Source organism: Triticum dicoccoides, chromosome 1B, assembly GCF_002162155.2.
Source record: "Triticum dicoccoides isolate Atlit2015 ecotype Zavitan chromosome 1B, WEW_v2.0, whole genome shotgun sequence".
Lineage (NCBI taxonomy): Eukaryota > Viridiplantae > Streptophyta > Magnoliopsida > Poales > Poaceae > Triticum > Triticum dicoccoides.
Genome location: NC_041381.1, coordinates 291,909,624 through 291,921,049, shown reverse-complemented (window position 1 = coordinate 291,921,049; position 11,426 = coordinate 291,909,624).

Sequence of the window (11,426 nt, the reverse complement as noted above, 5' to 3'; positions counted from 1 at the left end):
TACACAATCATATTTAGGAGTAGTATATAGATTACTGTAAAATAAGGATAATATCCATATATTCCTAACCGTTTGATTATTTAGGGTACAAATTGGCTGTAATGACATGGTCACAATCGCATGAATTAACTCATTCCAAATATAGCTGATTTACGGCGTTTCTAATATATTGCCATAGTTCTACTCAAATTCTGCTCAAACAGGGATATGCCAATCATCAAAAAAAGTTCAAACAGTGTCATGGCGTCATCATTAACATGAGACAGAAACAACTTACACGCGTCGTCCCAGCAATACGTGGTGCCATCTGCTTTGCCGATCGCGTAGATGATGACATTGTGTTCAATAGCATCACAGAAGTGTGTATCAGCTTTGACGATGATCCACTGCAAGACGAGTTGTCTCCAGCTAAAAAAAACACCGGCGTAAAGATAGGCGAGTCCGCAGTCGAACAAGGCAATTAGCTTGAAGTCTGCGTAATTCGCATGTCGTGTGGGTACTTGGCAGATTACAATCTTCTGCAAAACAAGGTCTGTCCAACTGATGTAGTAATCTAGATGACTTGGACCGCGATGGTAATACTCTATATAGTCCAACGGAGGAAGGATAATCTCATGGGAGGTCTGGAAGTTCACGAGCACCAACTTTTTACCGTCTTCTCTGAAGGCAGCCATCCAGTGGGAGTTCATGCCGACCCAGTACATACCTGCCAAGAACTTTCGGGCGATGGTGATCGGATCGATGTCGAGGGAAATGATGTACGGCGACACACTACATACCTGCAAAGAAGTTTCGGCTAATGGAGATCGGATTGAAGTCGAGGGGCATCATGCACGCCTTCGTATCATGGTGAGCCAATCTCACAAGACCAGATAGCAGCAAGCAGGGTGTCTTGAAAAGCTTAGGCCTCGCTTCGATGATGGCCGTGTGCATGTCCCTCGAGCATGCAGCCAGCCGCAGGGTGGTCAACATATGCATACACGAACAACAGAGGTTGAGGATGTCACTGGGGAGATTGCTCCAATCGCGGCTCATATGGATGCGGCGCGGTTCGCATTCGGCCATGGTGGAGTTTGGAAGGGGGCTTGATTTACGGGGGAGAAGGATGTCGGTGCTGGAGGGCTAGTGAGGGAATAGTGGTACTGGGGGAGGTGAGTGAGGCGACGGTACATGGGGGCACAGTGAGATGGAGACGCAGACGGAGACGGAGAAGGAGATGGAGATGGAGTGGTGCTATGGGAGCGGAGAGGGAGACGAGGCGAGGCGCCAATGTGCTGTACAGCGGCGGTGACAGACTGCACAGTGCACAAGGTGAGGCTGACTTTGGTAACCCGAACACGCCGCCTCGCCTGGACTAGTGTCAGGCGCAGGGTGTTGTCACTTCACTGTGAGGACCGGATGAATAGTATTTTGACCATCAAGTGTACCACACTTGTACTACTACTACTACTACTACTAGTAGTAGGAACATGAGTACTCCAGTATTGTATAGCGGAAATAGGTCTCCTGTGCTAGCATGCATGTTCACTTCATCGTTCAGGTATCATCCATATTGCGTGTAGAACAAAATTCTCGTGCATGCCCAATCAATGCCCTATCGCGATGCATGCAGTGGTCATTCTGGTGCATCAAGGACGGCATGCAGATCGTTCCACACTTGAGAAGAGGAAAAATGGAAAGGTAGAACGCGGCAGCAGAGGAAGAGAACGCTGGCTAACAAGGATGGGAGGGGATCGAGCAGGAAGTTAATGCTCCACGCCTAAAGGTTTTGGGAAAACCTGATTTTCATAAGGTGACTTATACTCACCTAAACATAGGGAGTATTCCTTAACCAGAGAATGTTGTGTCTCCCACTCACGCGCTCCAAAAAAAAGCTACGACACATTTTTTTATCTGTTTGCATAGGTCCCACCTATCAGGAAGGATGGGCACGTACACGAACAAGTACGACTCCTCAGTCTACCCGCATAGCCTTTTCGTTTAGTCTACCTAGCCGTCTAATCAAATGCGTGCACGCCACTTCTCCCATTTACTTCTCCATCGGGAACCGATTCGCCTCGGCTTCTTCACCTCCCCTTTGTCTTCATTTGCATCCAAACCCCACTGCGTTCACATTGTTTTAACCTCTTTAAATAATCATCTACTACTTCAGTTAGACTAGCCATCTAATCCTAATTCTCCAAACCATAGCCCTCCGTTCCAGCGGTTCCAAATGGCGAAAGAGATCGAGATGCAGGTTTTTAGCGTCCAACATGTCCTCGTCGAAGGCTCGATGCGCATAGTTGCCACCGTCACCGTCCACCCAAGGGTTGTTCAATAGTGGATCAACAATGTACCCAACTCCCTCAAAAAGGTAGAGACGGGGGTCATCGGTCTTGACGCAAAGTACACGGAGCGTGCCCCTGAGAAGATCCAGCGCGCCGCCGTCCTTCAACTGTGCCTCGAAGATGATGTTTTGGTGTACCACATCATGCACCCGCCCTCCACACCAGCTGAGCTTCACGATTTCTTGTCTCGGGAGGACGTATACTTCTGTGGGGCAGCCATCAAAGGGGACAAATAGAAGCTGGAGCCGTACAACCTTGATTTGAAAAGCATCACTGACCTACAAACCAGAATCAAAATTCCTATAGAAGATTGTGCTAAATAGACACCATCCCTATTCGACGTAGCAAATTTTGTGCTCGGTACAAATCTTCAGAAGGGTGACGAGACGGTGGCATTAAGGTCATCTGGATGGGAGAATTATCCCTTGACGTACGAGCGAATAAAATATGCTGCCCTCGATGCCCGTGTGAGTTTCGAGATAGCTGGAAGGTCCAAAGAGCTTGTTGCAAAGCCGTCTCCCACAGAGAATGAGAACAAGAAGAAGAAGAAGAAGAAAATGCTGCACCAGCAGGAGGGCATTATGGATGGATGAACTATTTCCTCTCTTGTAAAAAAAATATTCCCTCTCGGTGTATATTGATATAGATGGACTATTTCGATGGTGTGCATGTCTTTGGAATAGAGTTGTAGCATGGGTCCGCTTGACTATAAGGAACTATTTATCCGCATATATAGCTTTCTCTGCTACTCCTTCCAGTGATCGGTATGCGGTGCATGTGTCTGTAGACATAACAGCTTATCCATGGAAGTTCAACTACGGCGACCATCACGTTTCATCTCGCGATTCCCACGACGCCTCTCCAACCCACGGCACCACGCCCCCGACGTGCGCCTCACCCCTCTTGGCCGCACCGCCCCTCTGCCTTTGTGTGCATGACATGTGGGCCACCTAAAATGCGGCGAGCATCAAGTTTCTACCACAGCCACCCGTGATTCCCACGACGCTGCTCGAACCCATGAAACCACATGTCCCCCGACCTGCGGCTCACCCCTCTTGGCCCCACTGCCCTTTTTCCTTCGGGAGCATTACATGTGGACCAGTCACCTATTGGGTCCACATGTTATTGACTCAAAGGTAGGTGTAGTAAGGCGGTGAAGCTCAGTCCCGACGCCCTTGAGAGGGAAATGTAACTCCTACGCCAGGGCTTGTGGTGCTCCCGCAGCATGAACTCGTGCCAAACTTGAGATTTGTTTCTTTACTATACATGCACGCAACGATTTAATGGACATTGTAATCTCAACGTGTGATGGGGAGCTCCAAATTTGAATTTGAAACTTATAGAACGAAAAGATTCAAAACAAATAAACTAGGAGAGAGGGAGTATATCGTAGGATGTGTCCCATACAAAATAAGTCCCCTGGTTTGTCACCGTGAAGATGCGGTTAGAAAGGAGCACATTGTCTTCCTACTCGTACGGCAACAAATCGGCCGCAGACAGCATGGTCCGCCTTTGACCGCCATGTGCAAGGTTCATGCTATCTTTTATTCAATCTCACCGTGGTTCCATCGTACCAATGCATGCGGTGGCCCGTTGCATGGCTAATCCCAATGTTGGACAAAGGTTCTACGGGACGGTGTCACCATTGTAAATGTTGTGCAAATTGATGTTGGTACCCTCCAGTACATATGCAAGCCAATCTCCACTCACACCGAGCCTAGCCTGTGAAACAGTGGGCAGGGGGAGAATTAGGAAATGGACACGGAAGTAGTCTTTAGAATGCATTTACTACATGATCAAACTCATCTTACCTGCTCATAAGAGGAAATCCGAGTACCCCTCAACGTCGGCATCTCAAGGGGCGTCAACTTGCAACTACGGCCATGCCGCGCTGGAGAGACCCCCAAGGAAACATCCTTGTGCATTCCACGGAACATCAAGATGCATTTGTATGAGTAGTTTATCTTGTGAGAGAAAAGGATGAACGAGGGAAGGCCTCTAGAGATAGAGATGGACACTACTACTACCAATGTGATGGCCCGTGCGTTGCAATGGATCCAAACTAGTAGAATATACTTGTTCACGTGCTTGAAATATAAACACTCTAGTTTTGATATACATGTGTCAGCAGACATGACAGCTTGTCCATGGAAGTTGAACCACGGCGACCATCACGTTTCTTGTTTCTACCACTGCCACTCCCACACGCGATTCCCACGACGCCGCTCCAACCCACGGCACGACGTCCCCCGACGTGGACATGGATCCTCTAATGTGGCTATCACTACCTTGCCCTACCTTTCCTTCGCTGACAGGTGGGACCCATGCTTATGGGTCCCACATGTCAGTGACAGAATGGTAGGATTCTTCGTGCCCCTCATCCCCTCGGCCCACCGCTCCTCTGCCTTTGTGTGCATGACATGCGGGCCAGCTGAACTACGGCGACCATCAACTTTCTACCACAGACACACCCGATTGGACGTGGTTTTCCTGCTCCGCTGCTATGCTCCGATCCGTACTCCCGCACCATCGAATTTTCATCCACCGGCTGTGACACATTTCGTCCCGGGCATCAATCCTCAGCTGGAGTACATATGTACTATAGGTAGTACCCGCCAGTGTGGCCATCTACGCCTCGTAACGCCCCGACGCCCAGCTGTGGTACCCTCGCCACGGCCACGCCACCACCGGTCGATTCATCTTGAACGAGTGAGTCGCGTACCACGCCACCACCATGAGAATGACATGTGGGCCAGCCACGCCACCACGCTTATGGGTCCCACATGTCATTGACTCATAGGCCGGGCACTAAGCCACTAAAGTTTGGTCCCGTGGGCCCCGAGAGGAAGATGTAACTCCTGCGGCAGGCCTTGTGGTGCTCCTGCAGTACGAGCTCGTGCCAAAACTGGAATTTGTTTCTTACTACTACTAGTACTAGTAGTAAGGTACACGTGCATTGCACGCATGAGATTCTGGTGTTTTGTGCATTATGCTTCTACATGTGGAGTTTTCTGGATTCTAACATGTGGCAAAATTTGGTGGAATGTAAGGTTAGGCAAGTTTGATTAACTTAGGTGAGTGTTTGGTTCAAGCCACACCTTAGGCAAGACACACTAGCCCCACATGACATACACACAAAAAATGTGGCAAGATTCCCTTAGGCTTGCCAACTTGTGGCAAAATTTGGTGGAATGTAAGGTTAGGCAAGTTTGATTAACTTAGGTGAGTGTTTGGTTCAAGCCAAACCTTAGGCAAGCCACACTGGCCCCACATGACATATACACAAAAAATGTGGCAAGATTCCCTTAGGCTTGCCAACTTGTGGCTCTCATTTTGAAGAACTTATTAATAACTTTGCCTAAGCTTAGTTGTGGCAAAGTTAGTCATGAATTAAGTTCACCCATGGAGTCTTCTAGATTATACATGTGGCAGAATCTGGTGGATGATATCCAATGGCCAGTAGTGCTCGGATTTGCCATCTTTGTACCGTCAGATTGGCTTCATCCAACGACCAACTTTCAAAGTTTTTCAGACACTATATAGGGAGTATAGATATAGATGTGCCGGTCCGTTGCAATGGATCCAAAGTATATCTAGTGGAGTGCACTCTAAACACATTATCTATTTATTTTTCTCTAATCTTCCGTAGCCATGCAACCAAGCCACATAAGCTTTATGGGTGCCCCCACATCATATTATTCATACTAAGTTGATTGAAAAAAAGATAAATCACCCAAAACAAGATCTTCCCATTTTTTGTTCCTACGATGTTGTGACGTGCATGTATCTACTAGTTGTATAGTGGTAGTACTAGTAATATAATAGTATTAGGAGTAAAAACTTGGTAAGTACTAGTAGGAGTAGTACTATTACAGAATGCTCCTACTCTATCAACGAGCCCCGTCTGACACAAAATTTCTTGGCTTCCGTGCTACAGCTAGATCTTCCCCTTGTTTCTGTTTTCCAACCCGGCGGCGGGCGGGGTGTCGGTTTACTCAACGGGTGGTCCCACATGAAAGTGAAAATGCTAGGCACAGGGGCGGAGCTACGTGTGGGACAACACGTGCCCTAGCCCGCCCAACATAGCAGGATTTTCGTAGTTGTAAATCCAGTTTTGAGGCACGGAACGTCAACGCAAAGGGTAATTTCTATAGCCTGGCTAGACTGGCACGCCCAACGTTTTGCTTCAAGCTCCATCACTGCTAGGCAACACGCCTTCCCTAAGCTATGTGGCGTGCTGGACAGGCCGTGTTGTACTCCCGATTCCCGGGCGTGTGGCGGTGCGACGCGAACGTGGCAGGCCTTTTCCTTTTACTAGCAATGTGCCCGTGCGTTGTGATGGATCCAAAGTAGTAGAATAGTAGTATTTGTTCACAAACTTGAAAGAAATCACTATTGTTTTGATATACTCCTAATATACTACTTCCTCCATACCTAAATATTTGTCTTTTTTGAGATTTCAAATGGACTATCACATATGGATTATATAGACATATTCTAGTGTTTCTAGCAAGATGCCTGCGCGTTGCACGAAGTTGATGGAAAAGGTAAGCACAACTTATAAATTGACGAATGGAGTACTAGTTACAGTGATGCATATAATTAAGCAAAGGGATCGCACATGTCGGTATTGACTGGAATGAGAATGGAACAGCACAATAAGAATTAAGGCCACAATGATGCGATCGCAGTGGTGGTTACAGAAGTCAAGAAGAAATATGGATCCACGAACGTACGACCTCCTCCTCATCAACTTAGTGCGCCGGGCCACCGACCGGCGACTAAGGAGCGACGACTTCTGTGGCGAGGTCGAGGTGCTTATCAACAAAGGCATCCAAGGCTTCCAGCCGGTTGAGGAAGGCCAGCGTCGTAGCGTCCTCACTGGCCTTGTAGATATCTATGTACACGATTTGCTCGTACACGTGGATGTGTAGGTCGACGAATTCTTGCAGGGCGAGGCACCTCGTGGCCAGCGCGACTTCCAGGTGGACGTTCTTCGTGGCGTCGGCGAGCAGTCGTGGGGCCACCAGTGCTTGAAAGAGGTTCCGGCCATGGAGGCCGATTAGGGTGGCGGGCAATGAGGAGCTTGGGCGCGCGGGCTGGAGGAGTATGGCGATGTCGTCCGCGAGCTTCTTGAGGACGGTGAACTTGTTGCTGGTGGCAACGATCATCTGGTCCAACTGAGAGTCGTAGGTGGCGTCGACAGCGGCCATCCACCAGCCGGTCTCCAACACCGTCTGGAGACGATCCTCGGCGCCATGCCGCAGGCCAGCATCGTGGACCATCTGGCGCAGCCGCTGGAGGCTCACACGCATCGCCTCCATTGGTCTAGAGTGAGCTCTTTTGCGCTTAGTGTAGGTGCTTAGGTGCGTACGATGTGGTAGATGCATTGGAATGGAGGAGGGGCGCCTTTATATGAGGGCAATGAGGGCAAACTGCGTTGCATTCACATTGTGCAGCCTCTTTTGCCGGACCTCCTCCCATTACTTCCCTCATGCATTAATTGAAGGAGGATGCATTGGTTGTTCAACATATCGGGAACCGTTACTCCCTCCCTCGTCTGCATTAAAGGAGTATCAGGAACTGCACTGCCCGCTATCAAATCGAATACTCCCTCCGTCTAGGTGAGTATTATAAGTCATCTTACGAAAACCAAATACTAGTAAGACTAGCCACAGTGGGAGTAACTTCAGCAGTAACATCGAGTCCAACTCAGCAAATTTTCTTATGTGGCAGTGAGTTAATGAGGAGAGAGGTAGTTATAATAACTTAGCTAGTTACTCTAACATCACATGTCCTAATGCAATATGAGTCTATAACCTAATAAATGAAGCTTTGCATGTTACCACACTTATGTTACTACTACCTCTGTCCAGATTTATTGGTCCTCATGTATTTCGCGCCAAATTTTGACCATAGATTAAACTAAGAAAATGTTCACGCATGTCACCAAACATTATATTTTTCAAAACTATGTTCAAATACGAATCCAATGAGATAATTTTTCTTGACATGCATTAACATTTTGTTAGTTAAATCTTTAGTCAAAATTTGGCACAAACTATAAAAGGGACCTATAAACCAGGACGGAGGTAGTACCCACTATGAAGGTAGTAACATAGTCTAGGGATATGTGTATGTTACTATTGTATGTTACTCACCATTGTGGCTAGTCTAAACACATAGGCGTGGTGCATTAACTCTCACGTTCTTTCTTATTTTTTGACATAAATAGAGGAATCAACCAAGAAAAGATGTGGGGCTTGTATGATTTTAATGACTTGAGACTATCAAACATGACATGCAGTGGTCAGTTCGTTGCACAAGAACAAATACAACCCACGTCAGCACACACGCATCTTATAGCATCACATCCAATGGCTATAAAAGATGAATGAGACCAAATTATATCTCATCTAGATGAGTTCTAGCAAAACTGTATTAATAATACTCAGTACTCCTGCACCATGTATCATATAAGTATCATGTAGTACTTTATTTATTGCCATGTATGACACATAGTTCACGAGCGCTCTCTATATGTACCACCTTTTTTTTAATTTCAAGTTTTGCTCCATGGCGCAATCCATCGATACTACTACTATACAAAAGTGGAGTATATACATTTTTTAAAAGGCTAAAGGGTGGGGCAGTCTAGCTCGGTTGGTTTCACGAGAGGCAAGGGCCTTTGTGATTTGACGGCTCATTAATGCTGTCAAATCGAATAGTACTGCACTGCCCGCTGCACGCCCGGCGCCTCCATTAAACCCCTTCGTTAAATCCGCATGCAAACCGAGAATCCTACTCCGGCCACACGTCCGTTCATGAGCGGGCCGGAATTAAACGCAACACCGGCCGAGCTCCTCCCATCCGCCCTCAGTTTAAACGAGGCCAGGCGCCGACCAAGCTCCTACCGTCCGCCCTCTATTTACACGAGGCCAGACAGATAGCGGGCAAGAATCGCACCCCTCTGCCGCTCCCCCATATCCTCCTTCACCATTTTCTCCACCCTTCCGATGGCTTCCAATGAGCTGTTCTCCGGCATATTACCCAGCTGGGTGGCCCGCCAAGCCCTTCGGATACGGGCGAGGCCACTCAGTGCTTCACCAACCTCGCTTGGCCCGACGGAGCCAGTTGCCGCCCCAAGCAGGCGCGTAGTTCAGCAACTCGCCGCTCCAGTTCAGCTCGATGAGGAGTGGCGAGTTGCTCCACGCCGGCACGGCGGCGAGCACGCCGGTACGGGCGCCGTCGCTGCCGCGTCGTACCGCGCCACCAGTGTCCGCGGTGGTCGTGCCTCCCGTGTCTATGGGCGCACCTCCCGTGCCTGCGGCAACTCCATGCAGGTAGAGACAGAAGCCGGTTTCGTGGAGAGCGACGAGTCGGTGGCCAGCTTCTCCTTGTCCGCCGCCATCATCGAGGAGAAGTAGAACACGGGAGGCCGCCGCCACTTGGGACCCATGAAGGCCACCGCCGAGGCGACGGCCGCGGATTCAGGTGGTTTCTTTGCTGGTTCGTCTCTTCCGAGGACCTTCGTCGACCCCGCAAGTGTCTGACGGACATGAGGAAGACAAAGGGATCCGCAGGCAACCATTTAGAACTAAAATAAGTCTAGATATATCCATTTCTAGGACAAGTATTTCCGGACGGAGGGAGTATTAATTATACAAGAGAGCCGGATTGGCACCTCTTAGTTCATGTAAATGTAATGAAATCCATCATGTTTATATGAAGATCCGGCTTTTTTATACGAAATCCTTCATGCTTATATGAAATCAGTCCGTGTTTGCACGAATTTCATCTGGTTGGTTAGAGTTGTAAAAATGTATGCTGCTGGCGTTTGATGTCGTCCTCCGCGGAAGGAAGCGGGAGGAAATTTGCCGGCTGCCGTTGGAGATGCTCTTTATGCTGGAAATAATAGAGTGACATCCAATCCATTTGAGTTAATTTCCTGTATGATTTTCCCTCTATAAAAAGTTAATTGCATGTACAATGTACACGCGACTTGCAGGGTGGCTACAACTTCGTACAGAAAGTTAAAAAGAAACAAGTCCATCCTTAATATTCTAAGTACTCTATGAGTTCCACTATCAGTACAGTAGTGAAAGAAGTATATATTAAATAAGTAGAGTAATATATAATATACAAATCTAAAGTTAAAAGACAGAATTCGAACTCATGTCATCGCGTTGCGAGCATCCGGCGCTAACTAGCCCAGCACATTTTTGTTGTAGACCATGCTGGAGATATATCTCCATGTCTACTCTTATATATACTCCATTCATTCCTAAATATTTGTCTTTTTCAGATTTCAAATGGACTACCACATACAGATGTGTATGTAGACATATTTTAGAGTGTAGATTCACTCATTTTGCTACGTATGCCTTTTCAGGAAGGGGTAAGATTTGTCCTTGATTTATTTATGAGGTATCCAGATGGCATTGCACCGCGAAGAAAAGAGGGTAACATCAAAATTATGGACTACTTTCTTGAGTATGTTGGTAAGGTCCGGTCATAGTCACTTGTTGAAATCTCTAAAAAGACAAATACTCCCCCCGTCCGGAAATACTTGTCATCAAAATGGATAAAAGGAAATGTATTTGACGTATTTTAGTTTTAGATACATCTATTTTTATCCATTTTGATGACAAGTATTTTTGGACGGAGGGAGTAGAAAACAGAGTTGGTGATGATGGTGTGCGTGCCATCCTGCAATATAGGCCGTCGGATTTATATCTAATGGATAGGAAAGAAACTATGGCAATTTTGCAAAAATATACCCACACGTCTCTCCACATTCGCAAATAAGGCCTTCCCTCGTTCAACCTTTTCTCTCACAAGATAAACTACTCATACAAATGCATCTCGATGTTCCGTGCAACGCACGGGCAGCTAGCTAATTTCTTTTAAAATAGTTGCTGCGATAATTGGGTTGAAGTGATATATTTTATGTCTGCCCCGAATGATTTCAGATTCACTAGTAGTAACAAAGAAAAGGTTGCCTTGTTAATTAACAGAAAACAGGGTGAAAACTATCACATGAGGCCGGTAAAAACAAGGCACACTGGGTTCAGCGTCATCGTCACTACAGTTGTGCGC